This window comes from Sciurus vulgaris (genome assembly GCF_902686455.1).
Source record: "Sciurus vulgaris genome assembly, chromosome: 13".
In the NCBI taxonomy this organism is placed as follows: Eukaryota; Metazoa; Chordata; class Mammalia; order Rodentia; family Sciuridae; genus Sciurus; species Sciurus vulgaris.
In genome coordinates, this window is record NC_136474.1 from 10,496,961 (window position 1) to 10,510,875 (window position 13,915).

Below are 13,915 nucleotides of genomic sequence, written 5' to 3' on the forward strand. Positions count from 1 at the left end.
AGCATACTTCATTTTACCATAGTCACATGCCAGATTTGAGGGATTTGGGTCCCCTGATGTCAGGAACATAAAGGGCCTGGTCTATCACTTTACATGCTAGTGTTGAGGGATAGGGGTCCACTAATAATATTTTTCCTCAGGTCCAAAATTGGAAGAAACAATACTCTGGAAGCAGGAAGTTCCAACCAGGAAGTGTCCAAAAGTAGATCATTCTTTCTCACTTCATACTGGCCACAGGTTTTTCACATTGCAGACATCATACAGCAGAAAAATGAAGATGTCTAGGGGTTAGGGACACTTAGCCTGCAATCTTCCACAGTCCGGATTCTGTTGTTTAAAAACATGAAATGCAAACTTGTTTGGCAATTTGAGATTAGACCTCTTGGCCAAGATGTAATATATGATTCCTCCTGTGGACATAGTCCCACAATTAATAAGTAGGTGCATTGGGACTCAGGATAAGCTGTATCTGATTCCACAGCCAAAATAGCTCCACCATATCACAAAACTCTTGCAATATTTCTTACTCTCATCAGACTTGAAGAGTGACAATAATTCAAGAAAGCAGCATATGTGATATATGTATATAAAATCCACTCCTGTGTATTACATAGCACAACACAACGAGAACATTCTCATATAACTGTATCATCTTGGTGCTCCCATTCCAGAATCCAGGAAATCCTGATTCAGTTTACCTCAAGGGCAAACACCAGCTAAAATTTATCTCAACACACATTTACATATCAAAATATAGGTTGATGTTAAATATGTGGGAATTTAAATCAAGGTTTATTAATTATAAAACAGGCTGCTCTAGAGAAATGTAAAGGATCACCAAGTCCTATATTTTCAAAACAAAGTGGGACATGCACTACAGAGTCATGCAGCAGAATTTTTTTTTTTTTTTTTATTGAGGGCATAGAGAAAATGGAGGCCAAGGAGGAACATACAATTATTGGAAGTACCATAAAATATCAAAGAAATGGAATCTGGATTTCAGACCAGCACAATAGGCCAGACACAATATGCCAAGGCATGTGGATGATATGAGTGACCCTGATGAAAAGGTTATAAGATTTTGGAATAAAAAAAAAGGGTGGTATGTCAGAAAATGGTTAAGCACTATCTACACGGTAACTTCAAGGTGTTTTGACAGTTGTGGGAGCAACTTATATTAATTATTCCATGAAGCCTTGATCCAAATTAGTCCTCTAAAAACATCCAATTGTACAGATAAGAAAACACATGCATCTAGATATCAAATGGTTTCTCAGCATCACATGTCAGACTAACAACTGCCAAGGACAGAACTGTATGAAATTCCTTCTAAGATTCTCCAAGTCTGGGTTACTCCTGATATAAGAAACATTTATCTAGAAAAATAATATTTCCTCTCCATTTTAAAGACAGAGCCTAGCAAAAACATCCCAGGAGGTCCGTTTGAATTGAGACACTATTGTTTGCCCTTCTTCATGTTAAGGAGAGTCTTCATTAACAGGTCAACCCAGGTTCTACATTAGGGCAAATGATCCCCCCCAAAAAAGAAAAACAAGCAAGCTCAGGAGGAGGGAAGAACTGAAAGCCCTATAGACCACAGTCCCTCTCATGCATGAAAACAATACATGGCATTGTGAATCTGATGATCACCTCACTTCATAATCCACCACACAATCTGGGAAGGTGCTGGAATGCTGCCACATATGTGCTCAGATGGGATTTCAAGTAGGGACTGCAGATATTCTGCAGCGATAGGACAGGACTTCCAGAGTCTACTGCTGACATATGCCCCATTTGACTGTCCAGTGGGGACTTAGGGATGACCTTCCCCAGGGGAGGACCCAGGCTTGCAGACACTAGAGGCTACCACAGGGATTCCAATCTGAAATTGCCAGTTCCCACCCTAATCAATGCAGCCAGTTTTAAGCAGCCTTACCCCTCAGTTTCAAGATGCCACAGCACATTCATCTATTACTGGCTTTTGAGGGGACCAGTTTTCTTTCTATTAGATCTTCCAGCATCTGCATGGCAGAGCAAACCAGATCCCCTGAACATAAAAGAGGGAGCCTAGAGATGGATATCAACACTAGCAGGTTCCAGAGGCAAAGCCACACCACATTGTCAAAGCCTGCTCCTCTTTACTGCCTGTGTGCTGGATTAGACAATGCTTACCTAAGGGCTATTGAGTGGACAGGGCTTATGTTTTAACATAACCAGACTCAGTCTAGTGAGTTTTCTAAGAGGAGGTGACATCAATTGCATAAATGAATGAGGTCACAATGGCAGGTTCTTGCTGTAGCTTTTTTCTTTTGAGGTACTGGGAATTGAAATCCAGAACCTCAGGCTGTAGCTAATTTAAGGCAAGATTTTCTTGGAGAAGTGGGTTCCATTCCAGCCAGGAAGACATTTGAATTTAACCTTACATATAAGGCATTTTCAATTTGTGGATTATATGTGTCTATATATTATTCATGGTTGGAAATAATAAAGTTACAATCCTATAAAATTTCATTTCACTTCCCTGCTCTCTTTTGTTAGAAAACAGATTGAACATTAAACTGGGAAGGAATCCCCTAAGACAGTAATATTCAATGAAAATAATATATGAGTTTCAAGGGTAATTAAAAATTTTCTAGTATTCACATAAAAATAAGTAGTAGAAATTGAGTTTAATAACATAACCCAATATATCCATGATGTGAATATTACCATTATGTGACCAACAAAATATTACTAGTGAAGTATATGTATTTTTGGAACAGCACACTCTGAAAACTATGTCAAGCCTCCAGAATATCTCAGTTCACAGAAACATTTTCAAAATTTGATAACTATAATTCCCCTGATCTCAGGAAGATGAAGGTCTTGACCACTCTTTTGTAAGTTATCAGTGAAGGATTCAGTTCTTTGCAGTAGTTGTGGCTCATGTGTTCAGATACAAAGATTGGAGTCTATTATTTAAATGCATTAAAGGCAAACTTTTTGCAATTTGGCCTTAGACCTAATGTCCAATCTATGACATTTTTTTCTTCCTATGATGAAAGCCCCTCAATAAGCAACTGGGTTTGGAATCAAGATGAATTGTGTTGCCAGGCATTGTGGCACACACCCGTAATCTCAGTAGCTTGGGAAGGAGCTTCAGGTAGGAGGATAGCAAGTTCAAAGGCAGCCTCAGAAACTCACCAAGACCCTGTTACTCAATGAAATATAAAAAGGGCTGGGGATGTGGCTCACTGGTTAAGGACCCCTGGGTGTTCAATCCCCAGTACACACACACACACACACACACACACACACACACACACACACAAAGTGTCTAATTTGAAAGCCCAAATACAAATACCTCCAATATACCACATAACTAAAAAAACTTTTCTTATTAATTTAGGACTTGGTTAGTGACACTTGTTCAAAAAAGAAGAATTGTGTGTATGTGTGTGGGTGTGTGTACATACTACATTATTTATATGCACATATATATCATTTATAATATATTTACATATATATATATTTTTTTCTTGCTGTCTGCTATCTGGAGTGGAATGGACCATGACCAGCATTGGGTGGGAAAAAGTTTACTTCTGGAAACTTTCTTGGTAAAACTCCCTGCTCTCAGGGCAGTATCTCTCCTGGTTTTTGGAACCTGAAAATAAAAGAAATTTTGGTAAGGAATTGTATTCCTCACCTAAAAAAAAATGCAGACAAGAGATTTGTCTGCACCTATGCCCATATATATATATATATATATATATATATATATATATATATGTATATGCCTATACTATATGCACATTACATATATCTGATTGTTTATGGGACTCCCTTTCCAGGATCTAGGGAAGTCCTGGTTGAGATTATAACAAGTACAGGCACTAGCCAGAAATAATCTGAACCCTTCTTTACCAGTTAGCAAATAATACAGGCTTCTAAGTCTTTTCTATACATAGCTGAACATGGGCAATAGGGCATGGAGCAGAGAACTCTTACTGGGGTCACAGAGAAAAAAGACAAGGAGAAACAAAATTAGTTGAACTACCAGAGAATTGGAACCTGGAATTCAGACAAGGAAGATTCAACCTTTAATATTTGGTAATGTGGATGACATGGGTGACTATACACATGTATTAGTGGCTTACATAAGAGCATTATCCATCTGTGTCCTCTAAAATTATTCTCATTGTAGAGATGAGACAACTCACGTTTCTGGACATTAAATGGCAACTCAGCAGCACCCAAAAACTACCCAGAGACAGAACCGTATGAAATCCCTTCAAAGTTCCTCAAAGGCTAGTTTGCTTCGGACAGAGGGGATGTCAATCTGGAGAAATACTATTTTTCTTCATTTTGAAGAAAGTGCCTAGAGAAGACATCCCAGGAATAAAACAAATATTTTTCCTTCTTTCATGTTAATGAATTCTTCAGAAACAGCTATCAACCCAGATAACTTATGAGCTATCAACCCAGATAAATGCTTGGAGATTACATGATGCAAAAAAGCACAACACAGGCCCAGGGTCTGAGTATGATTCAGGAAATAAATAAATCTATAAGGTTTATAAGAAATTGAAAACAAAAATTATGTAACTATTTCTAAAAAATAAAAGTCCTTTTGTTGGCATTGTCATAATATATCATTCAGTAAACAACCATTTATGCATATTTCTAGGATTTTCCAGTTCTTATCCCATATGATTTTGTATTAAACTCCAAAATACAGATAATAGAATGCATGATTCACTGTCAAAAACATTCAAAAAAAAATCAAGGAAGAAGAGTGACTGTTTCACTGAATGTGCCATTCAACAATTTACTTACAAATAATTTTAAGAAAATATATTTATTTTCCTGCAAAAGGGAAGAAAGATTTTTCGTATTTTTTTTCTTGTTAGAATTTCCAAAGATACACCCTAAAATTCCTTTTGAAATAACCTTCAATATAAACAGAAAAGAAACCTCCATTACATGCTTATGGGAAGAAAAAAGGCAATGTTGGGAACATGAGGTTGGAAGAGGCTTACGTTGACTATATGAGAAGTTCTCAGGGCCTGAACTGTGATACTGTGGTTAGAACACTAACTGCACTTAACTCTATCACTATGGTAACCTAGCCCCCTTCCATCCTCAGTCACATTTCTTTCCTCTTATTTTTTCTGCCAGTGACCTTTCATCCCACTGTTTATAATCTCTGCACATGTTGTAAGCCCATTGGGTCCAACAACTCTCTGAGATATTCTGCCCAGCGACTGCTTGATGATATAAGTCTGCCCATGTTATAATAAAGTTGATCAAGACTCTGAAACTGATCTCCGGAGGTCTTTCTTCAACTCCATTTCCATACCCTCCTCAACTATTTGGTGGGTTTCACCTGGACCAAGAGACTGTACAAGGCAAATAATTTTTTAAATAAATTAATACCCTTTTTTCTTGAAATCAAACTCCATCTGCCTTTTTTGATTAATTTTCATATCTTTGATGCCAGAAACTACAAAGAAATGCAAACAAGAGCCTTGAACTGTCAATTAATACAGGGGATATCTAAGTGTTCAATAATCATAAAAAGTTCAACATCTTTAGAAATTAGAGAAATATAAAATAAAATTCCATCAGAGACAAAAATCAAATAGTATTGATGAAGATATAAAACAAGTGAATACTAATAAACTTGAGAAGAGTTTAAGTTAGCTAATTGTGAAAACTGTTTTGCTATTGAAGATATATCATACTCCCCATCACAGAGACTCGCTGAAATGACGCATATGTGACTATGATAATGTAAGGACACAACAGTATTCATCCAAACACTTGTAACCAAGGGAGATGGTACAAGAGAATGTACATCTTGGAAGAGATAAATAATAACTTCAGAGAAAACTGGTCACTAAGGACCAGTCACATTTTGGTCACAGTATATCCAGTTTTTAAAATAGTATAAAACACCTTGTTTAATTTTATGTAGGTGTAAAATGCACTGGTATTTCACAAGTATACATGTTCAGAAAGAATGTACATAGATTTTATAAAACAATGAAAATCATCAGATGCTCATTAAAGACTCACTTACACATCCCAAGTGTAGATGATGAAACTCATCATTACAAAAATGAAAAATTTCCCCCAAATTAAAATACAATATATTCCCACCAAATTTGCTATGTACATATGTGAATATATCACAGTGAATTCTACCTTTATGTGTATCTATGAAGCAGTAATTTTAAAAAAACTAAAAATAAATGGAAAAGGGGGAAGTGATGAGAGGAAAGGGGAACTACTGGGTACTGAAATGAAGCAAATTATATTCCGTGCTTGTATGATTATGCCAAAATGAATCCAAATTTTATGTATAACTATAATGCAATAATAAAAAATTAACATGCTTTTCTTTTAATGAAATAAGAAACCAAAGTATAAAGTTCTAACATTCATCCACAAAGTTATACATAACATTAGCCAAGAAATTTTTCAATTGTAAGAGCAAAAGAAATATTTATCATACCTGACATTCATGTATATTATGAAACTATACTATTACAATAAGGAATCACAATATAAACGAAATCCAAATATAAATTCATATGTATGTAAAAATTATATACTTCATTGCAATATAAAAGTCCAGATAAATCAAACCATAACAAGGCCAATCTAAGCAAATTAGCTAAATTCTGTATCAAAATAAAAATAAAAAGCACTAGGGATATAGCTCAGTGTTAAATCTTCCCTCGGTTCAACTTCCAGTAAGAAAAAGAAAGAAAAAAGGAAGTGAAGAAAAAGAAAGTGAAAATGAACAATAAGTTAGCTCAGGAGGAAGCAAGGTTCCTGTAGACCACAGCTCTTCTCCTGCAGGAAAATGGTATGGGGATTTGATTATGATAATCATCCCACCAGTCAAATCACCAGCATCTGGGAAGGCCCGGCTGCAGGCACATACCTGCCAGATAGTATTTGAGGCAGGGCCTGAGGATGCCCTGCGAAGATAAGAATGGTGGCAAAGGATCTCTTCCCCTGACCTGCTCCCCACTTGAATGGCCAGTAGGACTGAGGGGTACTGCCGCAGAGGAGGGCTCAGGTCTACAGCCTCAGCACACTGCCCACAGTCCCCATCTGCTAGCTCCCGTTCCACAGCCAGTCCTGCGGTTCCGACAGTCTCCCTCCCCCAGTCTCCCTCCCCAGGTTTCTGATGCCACCGCACACTCACCATTTCCTGGTGCCTAGGACACAAGCCTGTCCCTAGGGCTCTTCAACCCCTGCACAGTAGAGTAAACCGAGACTCTAAGGGATGAGGGTGAAGCCTGTGGCCAAATGGCAAAATTGGGGGATGCAGGAGAAAAGGACCCTGCCGGGGACCAGCCCAAGCAGCAGAGTCCAGGGGTCCTTGATGGCCTGAAATGTAAAAGCCCCGAGTGATTAGGCGGCGCAGCGTCGGCGATGAACAGCAACCACACAGACTCAGGTCAGTGTTAGGTTGCTGACAAGTTTATTGAATTCACCAGCAATTTTTATACCCTTTACAAACTTACTAAGAATAAAGCAGGGAGTTTCAAGGACAGAAGAAGAATTTGGGCATTTAGCTTGGGCATTTAGCCGACAGGCGCCATCTGGTAATATCTTATCTTACTTGACACTTCCCCACAATGAAGTATCCTTGACTCGAAACTTACAAAGGCAAGTTGTTGTATACCACCTGTTTCTCCTTGAAGTTTAACTTCTATTTGATTTCTTACTGCTAAGATTAATTATAACTTCTAGTAATTTGTTATTAATTTTTCATGACTATAATTACATGTCTATGCTATGTTAAATCATATTATACTATTAAGAACCAAGTTATTGTCTTCAGAGTAAAAATCTTCATCTAAAAGAACTAAAACTTTTCTTTTGAACTAAATATAATGTATTTCTGTGGGAGGCTCATTACTTTGCAGAAGAAACCAGATGTAATAAATATGTTGATTACTGAAGCTAAGGGAATCACTTATATGCAACTAGATGTCTGGGAGTCTTGTAAAAGTTAGCAAAAACATCACAAGACATATTGCTTCAGAATGTTCACCATTCCCTATAGGAATATTAGTGCTTTGTGTAAACAAATGAACTTTATTTTACTGGAATTGAGTTGACTCATATGAACTGTTTGTGTTCCCATCATCCTTCAACCGAAGAACTTTATTAAACATGATTAATCCGCGTAATATTGTGAGTTCTGGTGAAAAACAAAAAAGGAAGAGAGATTAACACTCTGAGGAAGGGGCTCCAGCTTTACTCAACTTACGACGAGTCCTTGCTATCGTCTTCCAGGGAAGGCCTTGGCAGCACCCAACTTATGACGAGTCCTTGCTATCATCCTCCAGAGGAAGATTACCAACCTCTGGCATGGGTCTTTATGCACCAGGCACACTTCCCTGGCATGAGTTTTATGTGCTAGGCGCCCCCGCAGGACCCCCAGCTAGATTGTGGAAGCCAGCCCCTCCTCCCTGGTTGCACACAGCATGGATAGCTCTCACTAACTGCTCCTGATTGGACAGGGCTTCAGACCTTACCCCCTGAGTCTGAGTACAGTGAGTCTTTTTTTGTTTTTTGTCTTGTTTTGGTTTTTTTTTTTTTTTTTTTTTTTTTTTTTGAGTGACAGGGAGTATTATCCGTTCCAGGCATTAATAAAGCCAGAATGACAGGTTTGTTGGTTGCAGCTTTTTTTTTTTTTTTTTTCCTTTTGAGGTGAGGGAATTGCACCTCAGAGCCTCAGGCTGCTTCTGTTTTAAGGCAAGATTTTCTTCTCGAAGTGGGATCCAGATCAGTCAGCAGAACATTTGCTTTTAACAGTGCACATAAGATCATTTCAATTTATGGGGTTACATCCTGTTTATCAATCATGAATGAAAATAATATAATGACAATTACTATAAAATTTCATTTGACTTTTCTGCTTTCTGTTCTTGTTTAGGAGACAGACTGAACTTTGAACTGGGAAGTAACCCCTTAAAGCAACAATGTCCAATACAAACAACACGAAAGGCACAAGGATAATTAAAATATTTCTAGTATTCACATTAATAACATAAAAAGAAACAGTTAAAATAAATATAAATAATATAATATATATTAATATATTATATAATAATATATATTATAATATATAATAATATATTTTATTTAGTAACTTTAATTTATTTTAAACAGTTAAAATAAATATAAATAATATAACCTGGCATATCCAGAATATTATCTGTGACTAATAAAATACTGCTAATAAAGTATTTGTGTTTTGAGAACTACACCCTCAACTTTGACTCTATCATAACTCAGTTCACAGAAGCTATATTCCAGATTTGAGAGCTACGAGTCCCCTGATGTTAGGGACTTAAAGGGCCTGTTCTATCTCTTTATATGCTAGAGTTGATGGATACAGTTTCCTACTAATATTTCTCCTCAGACTCCATAAGTAGGAGAAACAGTGTCCTGAGTGGGAGCAGGAACCTCCAACCAGGAAGGGTCCAAAAGTAGATCATTATTTCCCACTTCATACTGGTCATATGTTCTTTCCCATTGCAGATATCACACAGCATAAAAATGAAGGTGGGGGAGCACAGGAGGTTAAAATCACATAGCCTGCAATCTTCCACAGTCTTGACTCTATTGTTTAAATTCATTAAATGCAAACTTATTTGGGAATTTGGACTTAGACCTGAAGGCCTGGCTGTAATATCTGTTTCTTCTGGTGGACAAACTTCCACAACTAATAAGCAGGTGGGCTGGGACTTATGATGAACTGTGCCTGACTCCAAAGCCAAAATACCTCCATCATATCACAAGGCTTTTTCAATGTCTTATTATCATCAAAAAAGCAGGATTTTCCTGGTTATGCTCTGGGCATCTCCTTTTAGCATCTCATGCTCTTTTAGAAATAGCTCTTTTATAATACCTTTTAGCACATTGCTTTTGGCCTGTAATATCTGCTGATGGCACGAGAGATCCAATATATTTATTAATTTGACATTGGTTTAAGACATTTTGGTAGATTTAAAAATGTATGAAATAGAAAATGATAATATGATCATATCCAATTGTGTTATATGTACAGTGAACCCAGTTTTGATTTTTAATAATGAAGTGTTTTAATTTAATTGCAAAATGTATACTTTTCTTCTTATGACATGTGTAAAATGTATGGATAAACTTGTGACAATTAAGATATCTGTTAGGGCGATAAGTTCTATACTTGTTATTGTAAAGAAATTTTAGTGTAAAATTGCCTTGGTGTTAACTAACTTTGGTTTAATATATGTACAGTGCTTATAGCCACAGTCTCCAACGTAATGAGTCAATAAATGTTAAAAAATTAAGTGAAACAAAAAGCAGGAGTTTGGGGGGCTGGGGATAGAGCTCAGTTGGTAGAGCTCTCAAGTCCCTGGGTTCAATCCCCCGCACCACAAAAAAAAAAAAAAAAAAGCAGTATTTCTGATATATGTATATAAAATTCAGTCCTAGGTACTATATAACTCAGCAGGACATTCTCATATGTCTGTGTCATCTTGGGCCTTCCATTCCAGGATCCAGGGAATCTTTTTTCAGTTTATATCTAGGGCAAACACCAGCTAGAATTTAACTCTACACCCCTTTACAAATCAAAATATAGGTTGATATTATTAACCAGGGTTTATTAATTATAGAACTGGTTGATCTAGAGAGATGTAAAGGAACACAAAACCCTATGAGTTCAAAACAAAGAGGGACATGTGCTATAGAGGCATGCAGCAGAATGTTTTGTTTTGTTTTGTTTTTATTGGCAGTATACAGCAAAAGGGAGACCAAGGTGGGGGAGATATATAACTATTAGCAGTACCATAAAACAGAGAATTGGAATCAGGATTTCAGGCCAGGAGGAGTTGACATTGTATTTGGGCATGTGGATGACATGAGTGCCCATGATGAAAAGGTTTTATTTCTGAAAGAAAATTAATATGGTGTCAAGTAATGGTTAAGCAGTATCTACACAGTAACTTCAAAGTGTTTTGTCAGCTGGGGAAGCACAGCACCTACTTAAATCAAAAACCCCCATGAAGACATTATCCAACTGAGTCCTCTGAAAACATACAATAGTAGAAATGAGAAAACACAGGTTTCTAGGTATGACATTGCTTCTCAGCAGCATGTGTCTCTACTGAGAACTGCACAGGGCAGAACTATATCAAATTCATTCTAATCATCTCAAAGTCTGGTTTGCTCCTGATATAGAGGATTTCCATCTACAGAAATATTATTTTTCTCCATTTTAAAGAGAGAGCCTAGAGAAGACATTCCAGGAGGTTCCTTTGACTTGAGAGACTAATGTTTATCCTGTTTTCACTTTAAGGAAACTCTTTAGAAACAGAGCTATGTCAGCCCAGGTTCCTCATTGGGACAAATGCTTGGAGACTAGAGGGTGCAAGAACCTGTAACACAGGGCCCAAAATCTGAGTATGACTTAGGGAAGAAAAATATCTAAATGGCTGATAAATCAACTAAAAGATAACTCAAGCTTATCAGTTGGGAAACTCTAAGAAATGGAACACAGTGATTTGGTTTGCCACATGGAAAAGAGATTAACCAGGAAAAATAATTTTTAAATGCCAACACCCAGATAATTCTGGATGCAGAGAAGTAGGTAAAACCAAACATTCTGTGGCAATGTAACTTCAGCAACCCTTCTGTGATGTAATGTGATTGGAGTTATTAAAATGTTGCATGTGGGGAGTTTCAAGATGGTGGCCTAGAGGGTGGCTGCATTTCATGTTGCTCCAGGACTCAGGAGTCAAAAGAGGAGATACTGAGAGACTTGGGACCAACACAAAGCAGCCGGGTGAGTCTCTCCCATTGAGGAGGCATCCCAGATGAGGCGGTAGTCCCAGAATGCAGGGAACGTTGTGAAGTAGAGCTGCCAGCGAGACACCCCTCCCCCCGCTGGAGCAGTGAACTCGGACAACTGGGAGCATCGGAGAGGAGGCCGCTCAGCACAGCGCTGGGACTCGGAGCAACCACTGGGGCTCTGGCGGCTGCCCAGGGGAGAAGTGGCGAGGAGAGCTGTTTGGACTCAGAGCGACCATTTCTGAACACTCCTGCCCTGAGGAGGAGAAGGAGGAGTGCGGCCGCTTGGATTCGGAGTGACTACACCAGAGCTACAGGCGGTTGTCAGAGGAGGAGCCGCGTGGCGAGCTGTTTGGACTCAGACCACTTCTGAACACCAGGGCCTGCCCAGAGGAGTAGGAGGAGGAGCGCGGCAGGTCATTTGGACTCGCAGTGACTGCTTTGGAGCTCCAGGCGGCTGCTCAGAGGAGAGGGCGAGTGGTGAGTTGTTTGGACTTAAAGCGACCGCTCCTGAACACAGGGGAGCTGCCTGGAGGAGGAGAGTGGTGGGTCGCTTGGTCTCAAGTGGCCGCACCAGAGGTCCAGGTGGCTGCGCAGAGGAGGCACGCAGAGGGTCACATGGATTCAGAGCCACTCAGAGCGACTGCTCCTGAACACCCGGGGGGTTACCTGGAGGAGGAGGAGGAACAGGGAGGGTCACTTCGACTCGGAGTGATTGCCCAGGGCTACGGGCGGTTGGTGGGAGGAGGAGTCACACAGTGAGTTGCTTGGACTCCTAGTGACCACACTGGAATACTGGGTGGCTGTCTGGAGGAAGAGGCGTGCGGCGGGTCTCTGGGACAGAGTGATTGTACAGGGCCCCGGGTGGCTGCTCAGAGGAGGGGCTGCATAGCCAGGCGATTAGGTGCAGAGCAGGGTCCCAGGATCTAGGGGGTTTCTTGGTGGAAGAGCCGCACACAGACACGCTTAGAGGCGGAGCGAAGTTTCCAGGACTGCGGGCAGATACTCTGAGGAGGGGCAGCCAAAGGAGATTCATCTGCAAAGGGTGAGGCTCCCAGGCCCAGGATGTAGGGCCGGGCCCCTGGGAACTTTGCAGAGGAAGGCATCCCATCCCAGGCGGTAGCTGTAAATTGAGGGGAACCTCTAGGAGGGAACTGACCAGCGAGACCTCCCCACCGGGTGAGTCTTCCCTGCTGGGTGAGGTTTCCCCACAAGGATGGTAAAAACAGAGACACAGGCCCAAACAGGCCTTGCCTCAGCCTGCAGCCTAGTTCCCCTTTGGATGACCATTGGTCAACCAGTGGAGGCACCTCTGCCCACTAGCAGGGAATATACACCACCTGAAGGCGACCACTCCTAGCGAGGCAGTTTCCTTGTGGAGCACCGCCCTATCAACTTCCTCCAACACTTCAGCCACTGAAGGCTAAGAGGGGATATATATAGATATCTTCAGGGACATTGTAAGTCAATAGAGGAAATCTGCAATATCTCAGCGATCCACTTGTACCTGAACAATATGAGAAAACAAGGAAAAAAAATGCTGCAAACAAATCTAGATGTTACATCAATAAAACCCAATGACAGCATGGCAGAAGTAATGACAGAAAAGGAGATCAAATGTACATAATTAAAATGATCAGGGAAGCAAACGATGAGAAGAAAGAGCAAATGCACGCACTGAATGATGAGATGAAAGAGCAAATGCAGGCATTGAATGATCGCACCAATCGACAGTTAAAAGAGCAAATACAGGAAGCAAAAGATCATTTCAATAAAGAGTTAGAGATATTGAAAAAAAAACAAACAGAAATCCTTGAAATGAAGGAAACAATAAACCAAATTAAGAACTCCATAGAAAGCATATCCAGTAGGATAGAACACCTGGAAGACAGAAACTCAGACATTGAAGACAAAATATTTAACCTTGAAAACAAAGTTGAACAAACAGAGAAGATGGTAAGAAATCATGAACAGAAACTACAAAAACTATGGAATATCATGAAAAGGCCAAATTTAAGAATTATTGGGATTGAGGAAGGCCTACAGTAACAAATCAAAGGAATGAACAATCTAT

The 13,915-nt window shown here is 39.4% G+C and overlaps 1 long non-coding RNA gene across 1 annotated transcript in view; it reads right to left on the reverse strand.

Annotated features, from left to right (window-relative positions):
* Positions 1–7,331, reverse strand: part of LOC306643027 — a 41,577-nt gene extending 34,246 nt beyond the window's left edge. The window contains exon 1 of the long non-coding RNA XR_013758795.1: positions 7,199–7,331. This is a non-coding gene — a long non-coding RNA (uncharacterized lncRNA). The remainder of the gene's footprint in view (positions 1–7,198) is intronic.
* Between the last annotated feature and the right edge of the window lie 6,584 nt (positions 7,332–13,915).